This window comes from Elephas maximus, chromosome 18, assembly GCF_024166365.1.
Source record: "Elephas maximus indicus isolate mEleMax1 chromosome 18, mEleMax1 primary haplotype, whole genome shotgun sequence".
Classification (NCBI taxonomy): Eukaryota; Metazoa; Chordata; class Mammalia; order Proboscidea; family Elephantidae; genus Elephas; species Elephas maximus.
The window spans coordinates 404,621-430,581 of record NC_064836.1 but is presented as its reverse complement, the minus strand read 5'-3'; positions in this window follow the sequence as shown (position 1 = coordinate 430,581).

Sequence of the window (25,961 nt, the reverse complement as noted above, 5' to 3'; positions counted from 1 at the left end):
GTGTTAGCGTTCAGCTAATGTGAAGGCTCGCTTTGGCCCAGGGCAAACGAAGCGCCAGGGGAAATCTTAGCAGAGCCCGGCGCCTTTCCACGGTTCAAAGCGTGGAACTGCAGACTCTTTTGCAAAGAAGAGAGCGCCAAGGCAACAGCAGCCTGCAGATTTCTCAGTGAAAGGGAGAACTCCCTGACTTCATCCAGTCCTCTGAGCAAAGCAGGCAGAAGGAGAGAAACTTTCTTTCCTTCCTCTTTCCTGCAACGAATTCCTCATTTGCTCTTGCAAACGCAAGGCTTCTTCTGAAAAACTACGTCACGGTGCAGGGATCCTTCCAGAGGAGCAACGACATAGTTTTAGCTGGAAGGGCTTGGGAAAGCAGCCGGGGAGAAAAGGCCTCTTGCTATTCTCTTTTCTTTCTGCCCGAATGCGGTCAATTGGCACTTGCCAAAGCAAGGTTTCCCAGCACAAACTACACAGCAGCAGCTCTCTCCTGGCAGAGGAAATCCCATGCAGTGTTGCCCCGGCGAGATAGTGTTGCTACAGTGAGGCCCAGGGAAAACAGACTGCCTAGAGAAATCCTAGCAAAGCCCTGTGTTTCCCCACAGGAATGTATGTCCGTTTCAGTTCTTTGCCAGCAACGGAGCTCAGAGGCAACGTCAGATTGTGTGTATCTCAGTGAGAGAAAGAACACTGTGACTTCCCCCGTTCCTCTGACGAAAGCAGTTAGAGGGAGAAAAGCGTCCTTTGCTTTCGCTTTCCCGCAATGAGCTCGACAGATCTGCCCTTCGCGAAGGGCCGTTTTCCCCCGGAGAACTGCCTCGCGGTAGCCCTGTTCTGGAAGTGGAACGAGTATGCAGTGTTAGCGTTCAGCTAATGTGAAGGCTCGCTTTGGCCCAGGGCAAACGAAGCGCCAGGGGAAATCTTAGCAGAGCCCGGCCCCTTTCCACGGTTCAAAGCGTGGAACTGCAGACTCTTTTGCAAAGAAGAGAGCGCCCAGGCAACAGCAGCCTGCAGATTTCTCAGTGAAAGGGAGAACTCCCGGACTTCATCCAGTCCTCTGAGCAAAGCAGGCAGAAGGAGAGAAACTTTCTTTCCTTCCTCTTTCCTGCAACGAATTCCTCATTTGCTCTTGCAAACGCAAGGCTTCTTCTGAAAAACTACGTCACGGTGCAGGGATCCTTCCAGAGGAGCAACGACATAGTTTTAGCTGGAAGGGCTTGGGAAAGCAGCCGGGGAGAAAAGGCCTCTTGCTATTCTCTTTTCTTTCTGCCCGAATGCGGTCAATTGGCACTTGCCAAAGCAAGGTTTCCCAGCACAAACTACAAAGCAGCAGCTCTCTCCTGGCAGAGGAAATCCCATGCAGTGTTGCCCTGGCGAGATAGTGTTGCTACAGTGAGGCCCAGGGAAAACAGACTGCCTAGAGAAATCCTAGCAAAGCCCTGTGTTTCCCCACAGGAATGTATGTCCGTTTCAGTTCTTTGCCAGCAACGGAGCTCAGAGGCAACGTCAGATTGTGTGTATCTCAGTGAGAGAAAGAACACTGTGACTTCCCCCGTTCCTCTGACGAAAGCAGTTAGAGGGAGAAAAGCGTCCTTTGCTTTCGCTTTCCCGCAATGAGCTCGACAGATCTGCCCTTCGCGAAGGGCCGTTTTCCCCCGGAGAACTGCCTCGCGGTAGCCCTGTTCTGGAAGTGGAACGAGTATGCAGTGTTAGCGTTCAGCTAATGTGAAGGCTCGCTTTGGCCCAGGGCAAACGAAGCGCCAGGGGAAATCTTAGCAGAGCCCGGCGCCTTTCCACGGTTCAAAGCGTGGAACTGCAGACTCTTTTGCAAAGAAGAGAGCGCCAAGGCAACAGCAGCCTGCAGATTTCTCAGTGAAAGGGAGAACTCCCTGACTTCATCCAGTCCTCTGAGCAAAGCAGGCAGAAGGAGAGAAACTTTCTTTCCTTCCTCTTTCCTGCAACGAATTCCTCATTTGCTCTTGCAAACGCAAGGCTTCTTCTGAAAAACTACGTCACGGTGCAGGGATCCTTCCAGAGGAGCAACGACATAGTTTTAGCTGGAAGGGCTTGGGAAAGCAGCCGGGGAGAAAACGCCTCTTGCTATTCTCTTTTCTTTCTGCCCGAATGCGGTCAATTGGCACTTGCCAAAGCAAGGTTTCCCAGCACAAACTACACAGCAGCAGCTCTCTCCTGGCAGAGGAAATCCCATGCAGTGTTGCCCCGGCGAGATAGTGTTGCTACAGTGAGGCCCAGGGAAAACAGACTGCCTAGAGAAATCCTAGCAAAGCCCTGTGTTTCCCCACAGGAATGTATGTCCGTTTCAGTTCTTTGCCAGCAACGGAGCTCAGAGGCAACGTCAGATTGTGTGTATCTCAGTGAGAGAAAGAACACTGTGACTTCCCCCGTTCCTCTGACGAAAGCAGTTAGAGGGAGAAAAGCGTCCTTTGCTTTCGCTTTCCCGCAATGAGCTCGACAGATCTGCCCTTCGCGAAGGGCCGTTTTCCCCCGGAGAACTGCCTCGCGGTAGCCCTGTTCTGGAAGTGGAACGAGTATGCAGTGTTAGCGTTCAGCTAATGTGAAGGCTCGCTTTGGCCCAGGGCAAACGAAGCGCCAGGGGAAATCTTAGCAGAGCCCGGCCCCTTTCCACGGTTCAAAGCGTGGAACTGCAGACTCTTTTGCAAAGAAGAGAGCGCCCAGGCAACAGCAGCCTGCAGATTTCTCAGTGAAAGGGAGAACTCCCGGACTTCATCCAGTCCTCTGAGCAAAGCAGGCAGAAGGAGAGAAACTTTCTTTCCTTCCTCTTTCCTGCAACGAATTCCTCATTTGCTCTTGCAAACGCAAGGCTTCTTCTGAAAAACTACGTCACGGTGCAGGGATCCTTCCAGAGGAGCAACGACATAGTTTTAGCTGGAAGGGCTTGGCAGAGCAGCCGGGGAGAAAAGGCCTCTTGCTATTCTCTTTTCTTTCTGCCCAAATGCGGTCAATTGGCACTTGCCAAAGCAAGGTTTCCCAGCACAAACTACAAAGCAGCAGCTCTCTCCTGGCAGAGGAAATCCCATGCAGTGTTGCCCTGGCGAGATAGTGTTGCTACAGTGAGGCCCAGGGAAAACAGACTGCCTAGAGAAATCCTAGCAAAGCCCTGTGTTTCCCCACAGGAATGTATGTCCGTTTCAGTTCTTTGCCAGCAACGGAGCTCAGAGGCAACGTCAGATTGTGTGTATCTCAGTGAGAGAAAGAACACTGTGACTTCCCCCGTTCCTCTGACGAAAGCAGTTAGAGGGAGAAAAGCGTCCTTTGCTTTCGCTTTCCCGCAATGAGCTCGACAGATCTGCCCTTCGCGAAGGGCCGTTTTCCCCCGGAGAACTGCCTCGCGGTAGCCCTGTTCTGGAAGTGGAACGAGTATGCAGTGTTAGCGTTCAGCTAATGTGAAGGCTCGCTTTGGCCCAGGGCAAACGAAGCGCCAGGGGAAATCTTAGCAGAGCCCGGCGCCTTTCCACGGTTCAAAGCGTGGAACTGCAGACTCTTTTGCAAAGAAGAGAGCACCCAGGCAACAGCAGCCTGCAGATTTCTCAGTGAAACGGAGAACTCCCTGACTTCATCCAGTCGTCTGAGCAAAGCAGGCAGAAGGAGAGAAACTTTCTTTCCTTCCTCTTTCCTGCAACGAATTCCTCATTTGCTCTTGCAAACGCAAGGCTTCTTCTGAAAAACTACGTCACGGTGCAGGGATCCTTCCAGAGGAGCAACGACATAGTTTTAGCTGGAAGGGCTTGGGAAAGCAGCCGGGGAGAAAAGGCCTCTTGCTATTCTCTTTTCTTTCTGCCCGAATGCGGTCAATTGGCACTTGCCAAAGCAAGGTTTCCCAGCACAAACTACAAAGCAGCAGCTCTCTCCTGGCAGAGGAAATCCCATGCAGTGTTGCCCTGGCGAGATAGTGTTGCTACAGTGAGGCCCAGGGAAAACAGACTGCCTAGAGAAATCCTAGCAAAGCCCTGTGTTTCCCCACAGGAATGTATGTCCGTTTCAGTTCTTTGCCAGCAACGGAGCTCAGAGGCAACGTCAGATTGTGTGTATCTCAGTGAGAGAAAGAACACTGTGACTTCCCCCGTTCCTCTGACGAAAGCAGTTAGAGGGACAAAAGCGTCCTTTGCTTTCGCTTTCCCGCAATGAGCTCGACAGATCTGCCCTTCGCGAAGGGCCGTTTTCCCCCGGAGAACTGCCTCGCGGTAGCCCTGTTCTGGAAGTGGAACGAGAATGCAGTGTTAGCGTTCAGCTAATGTGAAGGCTCGCTTTGGCCCAGGGCAAACGAAGCGCCAGGGGAAATCTTAGCAGAGCCCGGCGCCTTTCCACAGTTCAAAGCGTGGAACTGCAGACTCTTTTGCAAAGAAGAGAGCGCCCAGGCAACAGCAGCCTGCAGATTTCTCAGTGAAAGGGAGAACTCCCGGACTTCATCCAGTCGTCTGAGCAAAGCAGGCAGAAGGAGAGAAACTTTCTTTCCTTCCTCTTTCCTGCAACGAATTCCTCATTTGCTCTTGCAAACGCAAGGCTTCTTCTGAAAAACTACGTCACGGTGCAGGGATCCTTCCAGAGGAGCAACGACATAGTTTTAGCTGGAAGGGCTTGGCAGAGCAGCCGGGGAGAAAAGGCCTCTTGCTATTCTCTTTTCTTTCTGCCCGAATGCGGTCAATTGGCACTTGCCAAAGCAAGGTTTCCCAGCACAAACTACAAAGCAGCAGCTCTCTCCTGGCAGAGGAAATCCCATGCAGTGTTGCCCTGGCGAGATAGTGTTGCTACAGTGAGGCCCAGGGAAAACAGACTGCCTAGGGAAATCCTAGCAAAGCCCTGTGTTTCCCCACAGGAATGTATGTCCGTTTCAGTTCTTTGCCAGCAACGGAGCTCAGAGGCAACGTCAGATTGTGTGTATCTCAGTGAGAGAAAGAACACTGTGACTTCCCCCGTTCCTCTGACGAAAGCAGTTAGAGGGAGAAAAGCGTCCTTTGCTTTCGCTTTCCCGCAATGAGCTCGACAGATCTGCCCTTCGCGAAGGGCCGTTTTCCCCCGGAGAACTGCCTCGCGGTAGCCCTGTTCTGGAAGTGGAACGAGTATGCAGTGTTAGCGTTCAGCTAATGTGAAGGCTCGCTTTGGCCCAGGGCAAACGAAGCGCCAGGGGAAATCTTAGCAGAGCCCGGCGCCTTTCCACGGTTCAAAGCGTGGAACTGCAGACTCTTTTGCAAAGAAGAGAGCGCCAAGGCAACAGCAGCCTGCAGATTTCTCAGTGAAAGGGAGAACTCCCTGACTTCATCCAGTCCTCTGAGCAAAGCAGGCAGAAGGAGAGAAACTTTCTTTCCTTCCTCTTTCCTGCAACGAATTCCTCATTTGCTCTTGCAAACGCAAGGCTTCTTCTGAAAAACTACGTCACGGTGCAGGGATCCTTCCAGAGGAGCAACGACATAGTTTTAGCTGGAAGGGCTTGGGAAAGCAGCCGGGGAGAAAAGGCCTCTTGCTATTCTCTTTTCTTTCTGCCCGAATGCGGTCAATTGGCACTTGCCAAAGCAAGGTTTCCCAGCACAAACTACACAGCAGCAGCTCTCTCCTGGCAGAGGAAATCCCATGCAGTGTTGCCCCGGCGAGATAGTGTTGCTACAGTGAGGCCCAGGGAAAACAGACTGCCTAGAGAAATCCTAGCAAAGCCCTGTGTTTCCCCACAGGAATGTATGTCCGTTTCAGTTCTTTGCCAGCAACGGAGCTCAGAGGCAACGTCAGATTGTGTGTATCTCAGTGAGAGAAAGAACACTGTGACTTCCCCCGTTCCTCTGACGAAAGCAGTTAGAGGGAGAAAAGCGTCCTTTGCTTTCGCTTTCCCGCAATGAGCTCGACAGATCTGCCCTTCGCGAAGGGCCGTTTTCCCCCGGAGAACTGCCTCGCGGTAGCCCTGTTCTGGAAGTGGAACGAGTATGCAGTGTTAGCGTTCAGCTAATGTGAAGGCTCGCTTTGGCCCAGGGCAAACGAAGCGCCAGGGGAAATCTTAGCAGAGCCCGGCCCCTTTCCACGGTTCAAAGCGTGGAACTGCAGACTCTTTTGCAAAGAAGAGAGCGCCCAGGCAACAGCAGCCTGCAGATTTCTCAGTGAAAGGGAGAACTCCCGGACTTCATCCAGTCCTCTGAGCAAAGCAGGCAGAAGGAGAGAAACTTTCTTTCCTTCCTCTTTCCTGCAACGAATTCCTCATTTGCTCTTGCAAACGCAAGGCTTCTTCTGAAAAACTACGTCACGGTGCAGGGATCCTTCCAGAGGAGCAACGACATAGTTTTAGCTGGAAGGGCTTGGCAGAGCAGCCGGGGAGAAAAGGCCTCTTGCTATTCTCTTTTCTTTCTGCCCAAATGCGGTCAATTGGCACTTGCCAAAGCAAGGTTTCCCAGCACAAACTACAAAGCAGCAGCTCTCTCCTGGCAGAGGAAATCCCATGCAGTGTTGCCCTGGCGAGATAGTGTTGCTACAGTGAGGCCCAGGGAAAACAGACTGCCTAGAGAAATCCTAGCAAAGCCCTGTGTTTCCCCACAGGAATGTATGTCCGTTTCAGTTCTTTGCCAGCAACGGAGCTCAGAGGCAACGTCAGATTGTGTGTATCTCAGTGAGAGAAAGAACACTGTGACTTCCCCCGTTCCTCTGACGAAAGCAGTTAGAGGGAGAAAAGCGTCCTTTGCTTTCGCTTTCCCGCAATGAGCTCGACAGATCTGCCCTTCGCGAAGGGCCGTTTTCCCCCGGAGAACTGCCTCGCGGTAGCCCTGTTCTGGAAGTGGAACGAGTATGCAGTGTTAGCGTTCAGCTAATGTGAAGGCTCGCTTTGGCCCAGGGCAAACGAAGCGCCAGGGGAAATCTTAGCAGAGCCCGGCGCCTTTCCACGGTTCAAAGCGTGGAACTGCAGACTCTTTTGCAAAGAAGAGAGCACCCAGGCAACAGCAGCCTGCAGATTTCTCAGTGAAACGGAGAACTCCCTGACTTCATCCAGTCGTCTGAGCAAAGCAGGCAGAAGGAGAGAAACTTTCTTTCCTTCCTCTTTCCTGCAACGAATTCCTCATTTGCTCTTGCAAACGCAAGGCTTCTTCTGAAAAACTACGTCACGGTGCAGGGATCCTTCCAGAGGAGCAACGACATAGTTTTAGCTGGAAGGGCTTGGGAAAGCAGCCGGGGAGAAAAGGCCTCTTGCTATTCTCTTTTCTTTCTGCCCGAATGCGGTCAATTGGCACTTGCCAAAGCAAGGTTTCCCAGCACAAACTACAAAGCAGCAGCTCTCTCCTGGCAGAGGAAATCCCATGCAGTGTTGCCCTGCCGAGATAGTGTTGCTACAGTGAGGCCCAGGGAAAACAGACTGCCTAGAGAAATCCTAGCAAAGCCCTGTGTTTCCCCACAGGAATGTATGTCCGTTTCAGTTCTTTGCCAGCAACGGAGCTCAGAGGCAACGTCAGATTGTGTGTATCTCAGTGAGAGAAAGAACACTGTGACTTCCCCCGTTCCTCTGACGAAAGCAGTTAGAGGGAGAAAAGCGTCCTTTGCTTTCGCTTTCCCGCAATGAGCTCGACAGATCTGCCCTTCGCGAAGGGCCGTTTTCCCCCGGAGAACTGCCTCGCGGTAGCCCTGTTCTGGAAGTGGAACGAGAATGCAGTGTTAGCGTTCAGCTAATGTGAAGGCTCGCTTTGGCCCAGGGCAAACGAAGCGCCAGGGGAAATCTTAGCAGAGCCCGGCGCCTTTCCACAGTTCAAAGCGTGGAACTGCAGACTCTTTTGCAAAGAAGAGAGCGCCCAGGCAACAGCAGCCTGCAGATTTCTCAGTGAAAGGGAGAACTCCCTGACTTCATCCAGTCGTCTGAGCAAAGCAGGCAGAAGGAGAGAAACTTTCTTTCCTTCCTCTTTCCTGCAACGAATTCCTCATTTGCTCTTGCAAACGCAAGGCTTCTTCTGAAAAACTACGTCACGGTGCAGGGATCCTTCCAGAGGAGCAACGACATAGTTTTAGCTGGAAGGGCTTGGCAGAGCAGCCGGGGAGAAAAGGCCTCTTGCTATTCTCTTTTCTTTCTGCCCGAATGCGGTCAATTGGCACTTGCCAAAGCAAGGTTTCCCAGCACAAACTACAAAGCAGCAGCTCTCTCCTGGCAGAGGAAATCCCATGCAGTGTTGCCCTGGCGAGATAGTGTTGCTACAGTGAGGCCCAGGGAAAACAGACTGCCTAGGGAAATCCTAGCAAAGCCCTGTGTTTCCCCACAGGAATGTATGTCCGTTTCAGTTCTTTGCCAGCAACGGAGCTCAGAGGCAACGTCAGATTGTGTGTATCTCAGTGAGAGAAAGAACACTGTGACTTCCCCCGTTCCTCTGACGAAAGCAGTTAGAGGGAGAAAAGCGTCCTTTGCTTTCGCTTTCCCGCAATGAGCTCGACAGATCTGCCCTTCGCGAAGGGCCGTTTTCCCCCGGAGAACTGCCTCGCGGTAGCCCTGTTCTGGAAGTGGAACGAGTATGCAGTGTTAGCGTTCAGCTAATGTGAAGGCTCGCTTTGGCCCAGGGCAAACGAAGCGCCAGGGGAAATCTTAGCAGAGCCCGGCGCCTTTCCACGGTTCAAAGCGTGGAACTGCAGACTCTTTTGCAAAGAAGAGAGCGCCAAGGCAACAGCAGCCTGCAGATTTCTCAGTGAAAGGGAGAACTCCCTGACTTCATCCAGTCCTCTGAGCAAAGCAGGCAGAAGGAGAGAAACTTTCTTTCCTTCCTCTTTCCTGCAACGAATTCCTCATTTGCTCTTGCAAACGCAAGGCTTCTTCTGAAAAACTACGTCACGGTGCAGGGATCCTTCCAGAGGAGCAACGACATAGTTTTAGCTGGAAGGGCTTGGCAGAGCAGCCGGGGAGAAAAGGCCTCTTGCTATTCTCTTTTCTTTCTGCCCGAATGCGGTCAATTGGCACTTGCCAAAGCAAGGTTTCCCAGCACAAACTACAAAGCAGCAGCTCTCTCCTGGCAGAGGAAATCCCATGCAGTGTTGCCCTGGCGAGATAGTGTTGCTACAGTGAGGCCCAGGGAAAACAGACTGCCTAGGGAAATCCTAGCAAAGCCCTGTGTTTCCCCACAGGAATGTATGTCCGTTTCAGTTCTTTGCCAGCAACGGAGCTCAGAGGCAACGTCAGATTGTGTGTATCTCAGTGAGAGAAAGAACACTGTGACTTCCCCCGTTCCTCTGACGAAAGCAGTTAGAGGGAGAAAAGCGTCCTTTGCTTTCGCTTTCCCGCAATGAGCTCGACAGATCTGCCCTTCGCGAAGGGCCGTTTTCCCCCGGAGAACTGCCTCGCGGTAGCCCTGTTCTGGAAGTGGAACGAGTATGCAGTGTTAGCGTTCAGCTAATGTGAAGGCTCGCTTTGGCCCAGGGCAAACGAAGCGCCAGGGGAAATCTTAGCAGAGCCCGGCGCCTTTCCACGGTTCAAAGCGTGGAACTGCAGACTCTTTTGCAAAGAAGAGAGCGCCAAGGCAACAGCAGCCTGCAGATTTCTCAGTGAAAGGGAGAACTCCCTGACTTCATCCAGTCCTCTGAGCAAAGCAGGCAGAAGGAGAGAAACTTTCTTTCCTTCCTCTTTCCTGCAACGAATTCCTCATTTGCTCTTGCAAACGCAAGGCTTCTTCTGAAAAACTACGTCACGGTGCAGGGATCCTTCCAGAGGAGCAACGACATAGTTTTAGCTGGAAGGGCTTGGCAGAGCAGCCGGGGAGAAAAGGCCTCTTGCTATTCTCTTTTCTTTCTGCACAAATGCGGTCAATTGGCACTTGCCAAAGCAAGGTTTCCCAGCACAAACTACAAAGCAGCAGCTCTCTCCTGGCAGAGGAAATCCCATGCAGTGTTGCCCTGGCGAGATAGTGTTGCTACAGTGAGGCCCAGGGAAAACAGACTGCCTAGAGAAATCCTAGCAAAGCCCTGTGTTTCCCCACAGGAATGTATGTCCGTTTCAGTTCTTTGCCAGCAACGGAGCTCAGAGGCAACGTCAGATTGTGTGTATCTCAGTGAGAGAAAGAACACTGTGACTTCCCCCGTTCCTCTGACGAAAGCAGTTAGAGGGAGAAAAGCGTCCTTTGCTTTCGCTTTCCCGCAATGAGCTCGACAGATCTGCCCTTCGCGAAGGGCCGTTTTCCCCCGGAGAACTGCCTCGCGGTAGCCCTGTTCTGGAAGTGGAACGAGTATGCAGTGTTAGCGTTCAGCTAATGTGAAGGCTCGCTTTGGCCCAGGGCAAACGAAGCGCCAGGGGAAATCTTAGCAGAGCCCGGCCCCTTTCCACGGTTCAAAGCGTGGAACTGCAGACTCTTTTGCAAAGAAGAGAGCGCCCAGGCAACAGCAGCCTGCAGATTTCTCAGTGAAAGGGAGAACTCCCGGACTTCATCCAGTCCTCTGAGCAAAGCAGGCAGAAGGAGAGAAACTTTCTTTCCTTCCTCTTTCCTGCAACGAATTCCTCATTTGCTCTTGCAAACGCAAGGCTTCTTCTGAAAAACTACGTCACGGTGCAGGGATCCTTCCAGAGGAGCAACGACATAGTTTTAGCTGGAAGGGCTTGGCAGAGCAGCCGGGGAGAAAAGGCCTCTTGCTATTCTCTTTTCTTTCTGCCCAAATGCGGTCAATTGGCACTTGCCAAAGCAAGGTTTCCCAGCACAAACTACAAAGCAGCAGCTCTCTCCTGGCAGAGGAAATCCCATGCAGTGTTGCCCTGGCGAGATAGTGTTGCTACAGTGAGGCCCAGGGAAAACAGACTGCCTAGAGAAATCCTAGCAAAGCCCTGTGTTTCCCCACAGGAATGTATGTCCGTTTCAGTTCTTTGCCAGCAACGGAGCTCAGAGGCAACGTCAGATTGTGTGTATCTCAGTGAGAGAAAGAACACTGTGACTTCCCCCGTTCCTCTGACGAAAGCAGTTAGAGGGAGAAAAGCGTCCTTTGCTTTCGCTTTCCCGCAATGAGCTCGACAGATCTGCCCTTCGCGAAGGGCCGTTTTCCCCCGGAGAACTGCCTCGCGGTAGCCCTGTTCTGGAAGTGGAACGAGTATGCAGTGTTAGCGTTCAGCTAATGTGAAGGCTCGCTTTGGCCCAGGGCAAACGAAGCGCCAGGGGAAATCTTAGCAGAGCCCGGCGCCTTTCCACGGTTCAAAGCGTGGAACTGCAGACTCTTTTGCAAAGAAGAGAGCACCCAGGCAACAGCAGCCTGCAGATTTCTCAGTGAAACGGAGAACTCCCTGACTTCATCCAGTCGTCTGAGCAAAGCAGGCAGAAGGAGAGAAACTTTCTTTCCTTCCTCTTTCCTGCAACGAATTCCTCATTTGCTCTTGCAAACGCAAGGCTTCTTCTGAAAAACTACGTCACGGTGCAGGGATCCTTCCAGAGGAGCAACGACATAGTTTTAGCTGGAAGGGCTTGGGAAAGCAGCCGGGGAGAAAAGGCCTCTTGCTATTCTCTTTTCTTTCTGCCCGAATGCGGTCAATTGGCACTTGCCAAAGCAAGGTTTCCCAGCACAAACTACAAAGCAGCAGCTCTCTCCTGGCAGAGGAAATCCCATGCAGTGTTGCCCTGGCGAGATAGTGTTGCTACAGTGAGGCCCAGGGAAAACAGACTGCCTAGAGAAATCCTAGCAAAGCCCTGTGTTTCCCCACAGGAATGTATGTCCGTTTCAGTTCTTTGCCAGCAACGGAGCTCAGAGGCAACGTCAGATTGTGTGTATCTCAGTGAGAGAAAGAACACTGTGACTTCCCCCGTTCCTCTGACGAAAGCAGTTAGAGGGAGAAAAGCGTCCTTTGCTTTCGCTTTCCCGCAATGAGCTCGACAGATCTGCCCTTCGCGAAGGGCCGTTTTCCCCCGGAGAACTGCCTCGCGGTAGCCCTGTTCTGGAAGTGGAACGAGTATGCAGTGTTAGCGTTCAGCTAATGTGAAGGCTCGCTTTGGCCCAGGGCAAACGAAGCGCCAGGGGAAATCTTAGCAGAGCCCGGCGCCTTTCCACGGTTCAAAGCGTGGAACTGCAGACTCTTTTGCAAAGAAGAGAGCGCCAAGGCAACAGCAGCCTGCAGATTTCTCAGTGAAAGGGAGAACTCCCTGACTTCATCCAGTCCTCTGAGCAAAGCAGGCAGAAGGAGAGAAACTTTCTTTCCTTCCTCTTTCCTGCAACGAATTCCTCATTTGCTCTTGCAAACGCAAGGCTTCTTCTGAAAAACTACGTCACGGTGCAGGGATCCTTCCAGAGGAGCAACGACATAGTTTTAGCTGGAAGGGCTTGGGAAAGCAGCCGGGGAGAAAAGGCCTCTTGCTATTCTCTTTTCTTTCTGCCCGAATGCGGTCAATTGGCACTTGCCAAAGCAAGGTTTCCCAGCACAAACTACACAGCAGCAGCTCTCTCCTGGCAGAGGAAATCCCATGCAGTGTTGCCCCGGCGAGATAGTGTTGCTACAGTGAGGCCCAGGGAAAACAGACTGCCTAGAGAAATCCTAGCAAAGCCCTGTGTTTCCCCACAGGAATGTATGTCCGTTTCAGTTCTTTGCCAGCAACGGAGCTCAGAGGCAACGTCAGATTGTGTGTATCTCAGTGAGAGAAAGAACACTGTGACTTCCCCCGTTCCTCTGACGAAAGCAGTTAGAGGGAGAAAAGCGTCCTTTGCTTTCGCTTTCCCGCAATGAGCTCGACAGATCTGCCCTTCGCGAAGGGCCGTTTTCCCCCGGAGAACTGCCTCGCGGTAGCCCTGTTCTGGAAGTGGAACGAGTATGCAGTGTTAGCGTTCAGCTAATGTGAAGGCTCGCTTTGGCCCAGGGCAAACGAAGCGCCAGGGGAAATCTTAGCAGAGCCCGGCCCCTTTCCACGGTTCAAAGCGTGGAACTGCAGACTCTTTTGCAAAGAAGAGAGCGCCCAGGCAACAGCAGCCTGCAGATTTCTCAGTGAAAGGGAGAACTCCCGGACTTCATCCAGTCCTCTGAGCAAAGCAGGCAGAAGGAGAGAAACTTTCTTTCCTTCCTCTTTCCTGCAACGAATTCCTCATTTGCTCTTGCAAACGCAAGGCTTCTTCTGAAAAACTACGTCACGGTGCAGGGATCCTTCCAGAGGAGCAACGACATAGTTTTAGCTGGAAGGGCTTGGCAGAGCAGCCGGGGAGAAAAGGCCTCTTGCTATTCTCTTTTCTTTCTGCCCAAATGCGGTCAATTGGCACTTGCCAAAGCAAGGTTTCCCAGCACAAACTACAAAGCAGCAGCTCTCTCCTGGCAGAGGAAATCCCATGCAGTGTTGCCCTGGCGAGATAGTGTTGCTACAGTGAGGCCCAGGGAAAACAGACTGCCTAGAGAAATCCTAGCAAAGCCCTGTGTTTCCCCACAGGAATGTATGTCCGTTTCAGTTCTTTGCCAGCAACGGAGCTCAGAGGCAACGTCAGATTGTGTGTATCTCAGTGAGAGAAAGAACACTGTGACTTCCCCCGTTCCTCTGACGAAAGCAGTTAGAGGGAGAAAAGCGTCCTTTGCTTTCGCTTTCCCGCAATGAGCTCGACAGATCTGCCCTTCGCGAAGGGCCGTTTTCCCCCGGAGAACTGCCTCGCGGTAGCCCTGTTCTGGAAGTGGAACGAGTATGCAGTGTTAGCGTTCAGCTAATGTGAAGGCTCGCTTTGGCCCAGGGCAAACGAAGCGCCAGGGGAAATCTTAGCAGAGCCCGGCGCCTTTCCACGGTTCAAAGCGTGGAACTGCAGACTCTTTTGCAAAGAAGAGAGCACCCAGGCAACAGCAGCCTGCAGATTTCTCAGTGAAACGGAGAACTCCCTGACTTCATCCAGTCGTCTGAGCAAAGCAGGCAGAAGGAGAGAAACTTTCTTTCCTTCCTCTTTCCTGCAACGAATTCCTCATTTGCTCTTGCAAACGCAAGGCTTCTTCTGAAAAACTACGTCACGGTGCAGGGATCCTTCCAGAGGAGCAACGACATAGTTTTAGCTGGAAGGGCTTGGGAAAGCAGCCGGGGAGAAAAGGCCTCTTGCTATTCTCTTTTCTTTCTGCCCGAATGCGGTCAATTGGCACTTGCCAAAGCAAGGTTTCCCAGCACAAACTACAAAGCAGCAGCTCTCTCCTGGCAGAGGAAATCCCATGCAGTGTTGCCCTGGCGAGATAGTGTTGCTACAGTGAGGCCCAGGGAAAACAGACTGCCTAGAGAAATCCTAGCAAAGCCCTGTGTTTCCCCACAGGAATGTATGTCCGTTTCAGTTCTTTGCCAGCAACGGAGCTCAGAGGCAACGTCAGATTGTGTGTATCTCAGTGAGAGAAAGAACACTGTGACTTCCCCCGTTCCTCTGACGAAAGCAGTTAGAGGGACAAAAGCGTCCTTTGCTTTCGCTTTCCCGCAATGAGCTCGACAGATCTGCCCTTCGCGAAGGGCCGTTTTCCCCCGGAGAACTGCCTCGCGGTAGCCCTGTTCTGGAAGTGGAACGAGAATGCAGTGTTAGCGTTCAGCTAATGTGAAGGCTCGCTTTGGCCCAGGGCAAACGAAGCGCCAGGGGAAATCTTAGCAGAGCCCGGCGCCTTTCCACAGTTCAAAGCGTGGAACTGCAGACTCTTTTGCAAAGAAGAGAGCGCCCAGGCAACAGCAGCCTGCAGATTTCTCAGTGAAAGGGAGAACTCCCTGACTTCATCCAGTCGTCTGAGCAAAGCAGGCAGAAGGAGAGAAACTTTCTTTCCTTCCTCTTTCCTGCAACGAATTCCTCATTTGCTCTTGCAAACGCAAGGCTTCTTCTGAAAAACTACGTCACGGTGCAGGGATCCTTCCAGAGGAGCAACGACATAGTTTTAGCTGGAAGGGCTTGGCAGAGCAGCCGGGGAGAAAAGGCCTCTTGCTATTCTCTTTTCTTTCTGCCCGAATGCGGTCAATTGGCACTTGCCAAAGCAAGGTTTCCCAGCACAAACTACAAAGCAGCAGCTCTCTCCTGGCAGAGGAAATCCCATGCAGTGTTGCCCTGGCGAGATAGTGTTGCTACAGTGAGGCCCAGGGAAAACAGACTGCCTAGGGAAATCCTAGCAAAGCCCTGTGTTTCCCCACAGGAATGTATGTCCGTTTCAGTTCTTTGCCAGCAACGGAGCTCAGAGGCAACGTCAGATTGTGTGTATCTCAGTGAGAGAAAGAACACTGTGACTTCCCCCGTTCCTCTGACGAAAGCAGTTAGAGGGAGAAAAGCGTCCTTTGCTTTCGCTTTCCCGCAATGAGCTCGACAGATCTGCCCTTCGCGAAGGGCCGTTTTCCCCCGGAGAACTGCCTCGCGGTAGCCCTGTTCTGGAAGTGGAACGAGTATGCAGTGTTAGCGTTCAGCTAATGTGAAGGCTCGCTTTGGCCCAGGGCAAACGAAGCGCCAGGGGAAATCTTAGCAGAGCCCGGCGCCTTTCCACGGTTCAAAGCGTGGAACTGCAGACTCTTTTGCAAAGAAGAGAGCGCCAAGGCAACAGCAGCCTGCAGATTTCTCAGTGAAAGGGAGAACTCCCTGACTTCATCCAGTCCTCTGAGCAAAGCAGGCAGAAGGAGAGAAACTTTCTTTCCTTCCTCTTTCCTGCAACGAATTCCTCATTTGCTCTTGCAAACGCAAGGCTTCTTCTGAAAAACTACGTCACGGTGCAGGGATCCTTCCAGAGGAGCAACGACATAGTTTTAGCTGGAAGGGCTTGGGAAAGCAGCCGGGGAGAAAAGGCCTCTTGCTATTCTCTTTTCTTTCTGCCCGAATGCGGTCAATTGGCACTTGCCAAAGCAAGGTTTCCCAGCACAAACTACACAGCAGCAGCTCTCTCCTGGCAGAGGAAATCCCATGCAGTGTTGCCCCGGCGAGATAGTGTTGCTACAGTGAGGCCCAGGGAAAACAGACTGCCTAGAGAAATCCTAGCAAAGCCCTGTGTTTCCCCACAGGAATGTATGTCCGTTTCAGTTCTTTGCCAGCAACGGAGCTCAGAGGCAACGTCAGATTGTGTGTATCTCAGTGAGAGAAAGAACACTGTGACTTCCCCCGTTCCTCTGACGAAAGCAGTTAGAGGGAGAAAAGCGTCCTTTGCTTTCGCTTTCCCGCAATGAGCTCGACAGATCTGCCCTTCGCGAAGGGCCGTTTTCCCCCGGAGAACTGCCTCGCGGTAGCCCTGTTCTGGAAGTGGAACGAGTATGCAGTGTTAGCGTTCAGCTAATGTGAAGGCTCGCTTTGGCCCAGGGCAAACGAAGCGCCAGGGGAAATCTTAGCAGAGCCCGGCCCCTTTCCACGGTTCAAAGCGTGGAACTGCAGACTCTTTTGCAAAGAAGAGAGCGCCCAGGCAACAGCAGCCTGCAGATTTCTCAGTGAAAGGGAGAACTCCCGGACTTCATCCAGTCCTCTGAGCAAAGCAGGCAGAAGGAGAGAAACTTTCTTTCCTTCCTCTTTCCTGCAACGAATTCCTCATTTGCTCTTGCAAACGCAAGGCTTCTTCTGAAAAACTACGTCACGGTGCAGGGATCCTTCCAGAGGAGCAACGACATAGTTTTAGCTGGAAGGGCTTGGCAGAGCAGCCGGGGAGAAAAGGCCTCTTGCTATTCTCTTTTCTTTCTGCCCAAATGCGGTCAATTGGCACTTGCCAAAGCAAGGTTTCCCAGCACAAACTACAAAGCAGCAGCTCTCTCCTGGCAGAGGAAATCCCATGCAGTGTTGCCCTGGCGAGATAGTGTTGCTACAGTGAGGCCCAGGGAAAACAGACTGCCTAGAGAAATCCTAGCAAAGCCCTGTGTTTCCCCACAGGAATGTATGTCCGTTTCAGTTCTTTGCCAGCAACGGAGCTCAGAGGCAACGTCAGATTGTGTGTATCTCAGTGAGAGAAAGAACACTGTGACTTCCCCCGTTCCTCTGACGAAAGCAGTTAGAGGGAGAAAAGCGTCCTTTGCTTTCGCTTTCCCGCAATGAGCTCGAAAGATCTGCCCTTCGCGAAGGGCCGTTTTCCCCCGGAGAACTGCCTCGCGGTAGCCCTGTTCTGGAAGTGGAACGAGTATGCAGTGTTAGCGTTCAGCTAATGTGAAGGCTCGCTTTGGCCCAGGGCAAACGAAGCGCCAGGGGAAATCTTAGCAGAGCCCGGCGCCTTTCCACGGTTCAAAGCGTGGAACTGCAGACTCTTTTGCAAAGAAGAGAGCACCCAGGCAACAGCAGCCTGCAGATTTCTCAGTGAAACGGAGAACTCCCTGACTTCATCCAGTCGTCTGAGCAAAGCAGGCAGAAGGAGAGAAACTTTCTTTCCTTCCTCTTTCCTGCAACGAATTCCTCATTTGCTCTTGCAAACGCAAGGCTTCTTCTGAAAAACTACGTCACGGTGCAGGGATCCTTCCAGAGGAGCAACGACATAGTTTTAGCTGGAAGGGCTTGGGAAAGCAGCCGGGGAGAAAAGGCCTCTTGCTATTCTCTTTTCTTTCTGCCCGAATGCGGTCAATTGGCACTTGCCAAAGCAAGGTTTCCCAGCACAAACTACAAAGCAGCAGCTCTCTCCTGGCAGAGGAAATCCCATGCAGTGTTGCCCTGCCGAGATAGTGTTGCTACAGTGAGGCCCAGGGAAAACAGACTGCCTAGAGAAATCCTAGCAAAGCCCTGTGTTTCCCCACAGGAATGTATGTCCGTTTCAGTTCTTTGCCAGCAACGGAGCTCAGAGGCAACGTCAGATTGTGTGTATCTCAGTGAGAGAAAGAACACTGTGACTTCCCCCGTTCCTCTGACGAAAGCAGTTAGAGGGAGAAAAGCGTCCTTTGCTTTCGCTTTCCCGCAATGAGCTCGACAGATCTGCCCTTCGCGAAGGGCCGTTTTCCCCCGGAGAACTGCCTCGCGGTAGCCCTGTTCTGGAAGTGGAACGAGAATGCAGTGTTAGCGTTCAGCTAATGTGAAGGCTCGCTTTGGCCCAGGGCAAACGAAGCGCCAGGGGAAATCTTAGCAGAGCCCGGCGCCTTTCCACAGTTCAAAGCGTGGAACTGCAGACTCTTTTGCAAAGAAGAGAGCGCCCAGGCAACAGCAGCCTGCAGATTTCTCAGTGAAAGGGAGAACTCCCTGACTTCATCCAGTCGTCTGAGCAAAGCAGGCAGAAGGAGAGAAACTTTCTTTCCTTCCTCTTTCCTGCAACGAATTCCTCATTTGCTCTTGCAAACGCAAGGCTTCTTCTGAAAAACTACGTCACGGTGCAGGGATCCTTCCAGAGGAGCAACGACATAGTTTTAGCTGGAAGGGCTTGGCAGAGCAGCCGGGGAGAAAAGGCCTCTTGCTATTCTCTTTTCTTTCTGCCCGAATGCGGTCAATTGGCACTTGCCAAAGCAAGGTTTCCCAGCACAAACTACAAAGCAGCAGCTCTCTCCTGGCAGAGGAAATCCCATGCAGTGTTGCCCTGGCGAGATAGTGTTGCTACAGTGAGGCCCAGGGAAAACAGACTGCCTAGGGAAATCCTAGCAAAGCCCTGTGTTTCCCCACAGGAATGTATGTCCGTTTCAGTTCTTTGCCAGCAACGGAGCTCAGAGGCAACGTCAGATTGTGTGTATCTCAGTGAGAGAAAGAACACTGTGACTTCCCCCGTTCCTCTGACGAAAGCAGTTAGAGGGAGAAAAGCGTCCTTTGCTTTCGCTTTCCCGCAATGAGCTCGACAGATCTGCCCTTCGCGAAGGGCCGTTTTCCCCCGGAGAACTGCCTCGCGGTAGCCCTGTTCTGGAAGTGGAACGAGTATGCAGTGTTAGCGTTCAGCTAATGTGAAGGCTCGCTTTGGCCCAGGGCAAACGAAGCGCCAGGGGAAATCTTAGCAGAGCCCGGCGCCTTTCCACGGTTCAAAGCGTGGAACTGCAGACTCTTTTGCAAAGAAGAGAGCGCCAAGGCAACAGCAGCCTGCAGATTTCTCAGTGAAAGGGAGAACTCCCTGACTTCATCCAGTCCTCTGAGCAAAGCAGGCAGAAGGAGAGAAACTTTCTTTCCTTCCTCTTTCCTGCAACGAATTCCTCATTTGCTCTTGCAAACGCAAGGCTTCTTCTGAAAAACTACGTCACGGTGCAGGGATCCTTCCAGAGGAGCAACGACATAGTTTTAGCTGGAAGGGCTTGGCAGAGCAGCCGGGGAGAAAAGGCCTCTTGCTATTCTCTTTTCTTTCTGCCCGAATGCGGTCAATTGGCACTTGCCAAAGCAAGGTTTCCCAGCACAAACTACAAAGCAGCAGCTCTCTCCTGGCAGAGGAAATCCCATGCAGTGTTGCCCTGGCGAGATAGTGTTGCTACAGTGAGGCCCAGGGAAAACAGACTGCCTAGGGAAATCCTAGCAAAGCCCTGTGTTTCCCCACAGGAATGTATGTCCGTTTCAGTTCTTTGCCAGCAACGGAGCTCAGAGGCAACGTCAGATTGTGTGTATCTCAGTGAGAGAAAGAACACTGTGACTTCCCCCGTTCCTCTGACGAAAGCAGTTAGAGGGAGAAAAGCGTCCTTTGCTTTCGCTTTCCCGCAATGAGCTCGACAGATCTGCCCTTCGCGAAGGGCCGTTTTCCCCCGGAGAACTGCCTCGCGGTAGCCCTGTTCTGGAAGTGGAACGAGTATGCAGTGTTAGCGTTCAGCTAATGTGAAGGCTCGCTTTGGCCCAGGGCAAACGAAGCGCCAGGGGAAATCTTAGCAGAGCCCGGCGCCTTTCCACGGTTCAAAGCGTGGAACTGCAGACTCTTTTGCAAAGAAGAGAGCGCCAAGGCAACAGCAGCCTGCAGATTTCTCAGTGAAAGGGAGAACTCCCTGACTTCATCCAGTCCTCTGAGCAAAGCAGGCAGAAGGAGAGAAACTTTCTTTCCTTCCTCTTTCCTGCAACGAATTCCTCATTTGCTCTTGCAAACGCAAGGCTTCTTCTGAAAAACTACGTCACGGTGCAGGGATCCTTCCAGAGGAGCAACGACATAGTTTTAGCTGGAAGGGCTTGGCAGAGCAGCCGGGGAGAAAAGGCCTCTTGCTATTCTCTTTTCTTTCTGCACAAATGCGGTCAATTGGCACTTGCCAAAGCAAGGTTTCCCAGCACAAACTACAAAGCAGCAGCTCTCTCCTGGCAGAGGAAATCCCATGCAGTGTTGCCCTGGCGAGATAGTGTTGCTACAGTGAGGCCCAGGGAAAACAGACTGCCTAGAGAAATCCTAGCAAAGCCCTGTGTTTCCCCACAGGAATGTATGTCCGTTTCAGTTCTTTGCCAGCAACGGAGCTCAGAGGCAACGTCAGATTGTGTGTATCTCAGTGAGAGAAAGAACACTGTGACTTCCCCCGTTCCTCTGACGAAAGCAGTTAGAGGGAGAAAAGCGTCCTTTGCTTTCGCTTTCCCGCAATGAGCTCGACAGATGTGCCCTTCGCGAAGGGCTGTTTTCCCCCGGAGAACTGCCTCGCGGTAGCCCTGTTCTGGAAGTGGAACGAGTATGCAGTGTTAGCGTTCAGCTAATGTGAAGGCTCGCTTTGGCCCAGGGCAAACGAAGCGCCAGGGGAAATCTTAGCAGAGCCCGGCGCCTTTCCACGGTTCAAAGCGTGGAACTGCAGACTCTTTTGCAAAGAAGAGAGCGCCCAGGCAACAGCAGCCTGCACGTTTCTCAGTGAAAGGGAAAACTCCCTGACTTCATCCAGTCCTCTGAGCAAAGCAGGCAGAAGGAGAGAAACTTTCTTGCCTTCCTCTTTCCTGCAACGAGTTCCTCATTTGCTCTTGCAAACGCAAGGCTTCTTCTGAAAAACTACGTCACGGTGCAGGGATCCTTCCAGAGGAGCAACGACATAGTTTTAGCTGGAAGGGCTTGGCAGAGCAGCCGGGGAGAAAAGGCCTCTTGCTATTCTCTTTTCTTTCTGCCCGAATGCGGTCAATTGGCACTTGCCAAAGCAAGGTTTCCCAGCACAAACTACAAAGCAGCAGCTCTCTCCTGGCAGAGGAAATCCCATGCAGTGTTGCCCTGGCGAGATAGTGTTGCTACAGTGAGGCCCAGGGAAAACACACTGCCTAGAGAAATCCTAGCAAAGCCCTGTGTTTCCCCACAGGAATGTATGTCCGTTTCAGTTCTTTGCCAGCAACGGAGCTCAGAGGCAACGTCAGATTGTGTGTATCTCAGTGAGAGAAAGAACACTGTGACTTCCCCCGTTCCTCTGACGAAAGCAGTTAGAGGGAGAAAAGCGTCCTTTGCTTTCGCTTTCCCGCAATGAGCTCGACAGATCTGCCCTTCGTGAAGGGCCGTTTTCCCCCGAAGAACTGCCTCGCGGTAGCCCTATTCTGGAAGTGGAACGAGTATGCAGTGTTAGCGTTCAGCTATTGTGAAGGCTCGCTTTGGCCCAGGGCAAACGAAGCGCCAGGGGAAATCTTAGCAGAGCCCGGCGCCTTTCCACGGTTCAAAGCGTGGAACTGCAGACTCTTTTGCAAAGAAGAGAGCGCCCAGGCAACAGCAGCCTGCAGATTTCTCAGTGAAAGGGAGAACTCCCTGACTTCATCCAGTCCTCTGAGCAAAGCAGGCAGAAGGAGAGAAACTTTCTTTCCTTCCTCTTTCCTGCAACGAATTCCTCATTTGCTCTTGCAAACGCAAGGCTTCTTCTGAAAAACTACGTCACGGTGCAGGGATCCTTCCAGAGGAGCAACGACATAGTTTTAGCTGGAAGGGCTTGGCAGAGCAGCCGGGGAGAAAAGGCCTCTTGCTATTCTCTTTTCTTTCTGCCCAAATGCGGTCAATTGGCACTTGCCAAAGCAAGGTTTCCCAGCACAAACTACAAAGCAGCAGCTCTCTCCTGGCAGAGGAAATCCCATGCAGTGTTGCCCTGGCGAGATAGTGTTGCTACAGTGAGGCCCAGGGAAAACACACTGCCTAGAGAAATCCTAGCAAAGCCCTGTGTTTCCCCACAGGAATGTATGTCCGTTTCAGTTCTTTGCCAGCAACGGAGCTCAGAGGCAACGTCAGATTGTGTGTATCTCAGTGAGAGAAAGAACACTGTGACTTCCCCTGTTCCTCTGACGAAAGCAGTTAGAGGGAGAAAAGCGTCCTTTGCTTTCGCTTTCCCGCAATGAGCTCGACAGATCTGCCCTTCGCGAAGGGCCGTTTTCCCCCGGAGAACTGCCTCGCGGTAGCCCTGTTCTGGAAGTGGAACGAGTATGCAGTGTTACCGTTCAGCTAACGTGAAGGCTCGCTTTGGCCCAGGGCAAACGAAGCGCCAGGGGAAATCTTAGCAGAGCCCGGCGCCTTTCCACGGTTCAAAGCGTGGAACTGCAGACTCTTTTGCAAAGAAGAGAGCGCCCAGGCAACAGAAGCCTGCAGATTTCTCAGTGAAAGGGAGAACTCCCTGACTTCATCCAGTCGTCTGAGCAAAGCAGGCAGAAGGAGAGAAACTTTCTTTCCTTCCTCTTTCCTGCAACGAATTCCTCATTTGCTCTTGCAAACGCAAGGCTTCTTCTGAAAAACTACGTCACGGTGCAGGGATCCTTCCAGAGGAGCAACGACATAGTTTTAGCTGGAAGGGCTTGGCAGAGCAGCCGGGGAGAAAAGGCCTCTTGCTATTCTCTTTTCTTTCTGCCCAAATGCGGTCAATTGGCACTTGCCAAAGCAAGGTTTCCCAGCACAAACTACAAAGCAGCAGCTCTCTCCTGGCAGAGGAAATCCCATGCAGTGTTGCCCTGGCAAGATAGTGTTGCTACAGTGAGGCCCAGGGAAAACACACTGCCTAGAGAAATCCTAGCAAAGCCCTGTGTTTCCCCACAGGAATGTATGTCCGTTTCAGTTCTTTGCCAGCAACGGAGCTCAGAGGCAACGTCAGATTGTGTGTATCTCAGTGAGAGAAAGAACACTGTGACTTCCCCCGTTCCTCTGACGAAAGCAGTTAGAGGGAGAAAAGCGTCCTTTGCTTTCGCTTTCCCGCAATGAGCTCGACAGATCTGCCCTTCGCGAAGGGCCGTTTTCCCCCGGAGAACTGCCTCGCGGTAGCCCTGTTCTGGAAGTGGAACGAGTATGCAGTGTTAGCGTTCAGCTAATGTGAAGGCTCGCTTTGGCCCAGGGCAAACGAAGCGCCAGGGGAAATCTTAGCAGAGCCCGGCGCCTTTCCACGGTTCAAAGCGTGGAACTGCAGACTCTTTTGCAAAGAAGAGAGCGCCCAGGCAACAGCAGCCTGCAGATTTCTCAGTGAAAGGGAGAACTCCCTGACTTCATCCAGTCCTCTGAGCAAAGCAGGCAGAAGGAGAGAAACTTTCTTTCCTTCCTCTTTCCTGCAACGAATTCCTCATTTGCTCTTGCAAACGCAAGGCTTCTTCTGAAAAACTACGTCACGGTGCAGGGATCCTTCCAGAGGAGCAACGACATAGTTTTAGCTGGAAGGGCTTGGCAGAGCAGCCGGGGAGAAAAGGCCTCTTGCTATTCTCTTTTCTTTCTGCCCAAATGCGGTCAATTGGCACTTGCCAAAGCAAGGTTTCCCAGCACAAACTACACAGCAGCAGCTCTCTCCTGGCAGAGGAAATCCCATGCAGTGTTGCCCTGGCGAGATAGTGTTGCTACAGTGAGGCCCAGGGAAAACACACTGCCTAGAGAAATCCTAGCAAAGCCCTGTGTTTCCCCACAGGAATGTATGTCCGTTTCAGTTCTTTGCCAGCAACGGAGCTCAGAGGCAACGTCAGATTGTGTGTATCTCAGTGAGAGAAAGAACACTGTGACTTCCCCCGTTCCTCTGACGAAAGCAGTTAGAGGGAGAAAAGCGTCCTTTGCTTTCGCTTTCCCGCAATGAGCTCGACAGATCTGCCCTTCGCGAAGGGCCGTTTTCCCCCGGAGAACTGCCTCGCGGTAGCCCTGTTCTGGAAGTGGAACGAGTATGCAGTGTTAGCGTTCAGCTAATGTGAAGGCTCGCTTTGGCCCAGGGCAAACGAAGCGCCGGGGGAAATCTTAGCAGAGCCCGGCGCCTTTCCAAGGTTCAAAGCGTGGAACTGCAGACTCTATTGCAAAGAAGAGAGCGCCCAGGCAACAGCAGCCTGCACGTTTCTCAGTGAAAGGGAGAACTCCCTGACTTCATCCAGTCCTCTGTGCAAAGCAGGCAGAAGGAGAGAAACTTTCTTTCCTTCCTCTTTCCTGCAACGAATTCCTCATTTGCTCTTGCAAACGCAAGGCTTCTTCTGAAAAACTACGTCACGGTGCAGGGATCCTTCCAGAGGAGCAACGACATAGTTTTAGGTGGAAGGGCTTGGGAAAGCAGCCGGGGAGAAAAGGCCTCTTGCTATTCTCTTTTCTTTCTGCCCGAATGCGGTCAATTGGCACTTGCCAAAGCAAGGTTTCCCAGCACAAACTACAAAGCAGGAGCTCTCTCCTGGCAGAGGAAATCCCATGCAGTGTTGCCCTGGCGAGATAGTGTTGCTACAGTGAGGCCCAGGGAAAACAGACTGCCTAGAGAAATCCTAGCAAAGCCCTGTGTTTCCCCACAGGAATGTATGTCCGTTTCAGTTCTTTGCCAGCAACGGAGCTCAGATGCAACGTCAGATTGTGTGTATCTCAGTGAGAGAAAGAACACTGTGACTTCCCCCGTTCCTCTGACGAAAGCAGTTAGAGGGAGAAAAGCGTCCTTTGCTTTCGCTTTCCCGCAATGAGCTCGACAGATCTGCCCTTCGCGAAGGGCCGTTTTCCCCCGGAGAACTGCCTCGCGGTAGCCCTGTTCTGGAAGTGGAACGAGTATGCAGTGTTAGCGTTCAGCTAATGTGAAGGCTCGCTTTGGCCCAGGGCAAACGAAGCGCCGGGGGAAATCTTAGCAGAGCCCGGCGCCTTTCCACGGTTCAAAGCGTGGAACTGCAGACTCTTTTGCAAAGAAGAGAGCGCACAGGCAACAGCAGCCTGCAAATTTCTCAGTGAAAGGGAGAACTCCCTGACTTCATCCAGTTCTCTGAGCAAAGCAGGCAGAGGGAGAGAAACTTTCTTTCCTTCCTCTTTCCTGCAACGAATTGCTCCTTTGCTCTTGCAAACGCAGGGCTTCTTCGGAAAAACTACGTCGCGGTGCAAGGATCCTTCCAGAGGAGCAACGACATAGTTTGAGCTGGAAGGGCTTGGGAAAGCAGCCGGGGAAAAAAGGCCTCTTGCTGTTCTCTTTTCTTTCTGCCTGAATGCGGTCCATTCGCACTTGCCAAAGTAAGGTTTCCCAGCACAAACTACAAAGCAGCAGCTCTCTTTGAAGAGGAAATCCCACGCAGTGTTGCCCTGGCGAGATAGTGTTGCTGCAGTGAGGCCCAGGGAAATCACACTGCCTAGAGAAATCCTAGCAAAGCCCTGTGTTTCCCCACAGGAATGTATGTCAGTTTCAGTTCTTTGCCAGCAACGGAGCTCAGAGGCAACGGCAGATTGTGTGTATCTCAGTGAGAGAAAGAACACTGTGACTTCCCCCGTTCCTCTGACGAAAGCGGTTAGAGGGAGAAAAGCGTCCTTTGCTTTCGCTTTCCCGCAATGAGCTCGGCAGATCTGCCCTTCGCGAAGGGCCGTTTTCCCCCGGAGAACTGCCTCGCGGTAGCCCTGTTCTGGAAGTGGAACGAGTATGCAGTGTTAGCGTTCAGCTATTGTGAAGGCTCGCTTTGGCCCAGGGCAAACGAAGCGCCGGGGGAAGTCTTAGCAGAGCCCGGCGCCTTTCCACTGTTCAAAGCGTGGAACTGCAGACTCTTTTGCAAAGAAGAGAGCGCACAGGCAACAGCCGCCCGCACGTTTCTCAGTGAAAGGGAGAACTCCCTGACTTCATCCAGTTCTCTGAGCAAAGCAGGCAGAGGGAGAGAAACTTTCTTTCCTTCCTCTTTCCTGCAACGAATTCCTCATTTGCTCTTGCAAACGCAGGGCTTCTTCTGAAAATCTACGTCGCGGTGCAAGGATCCTTCCAGAGGAGCAACGACATAGTTTGAGCTGGAAGGGCTTGGGAAAGCAGCCGGGGAAAAAAGGCCTCGTGCTGTTCTCTTTTCTTTCTGCCTGAATGCGGTCAATTCGCACTTGCCAAAGTAAGGTTTCCCAGCACAAA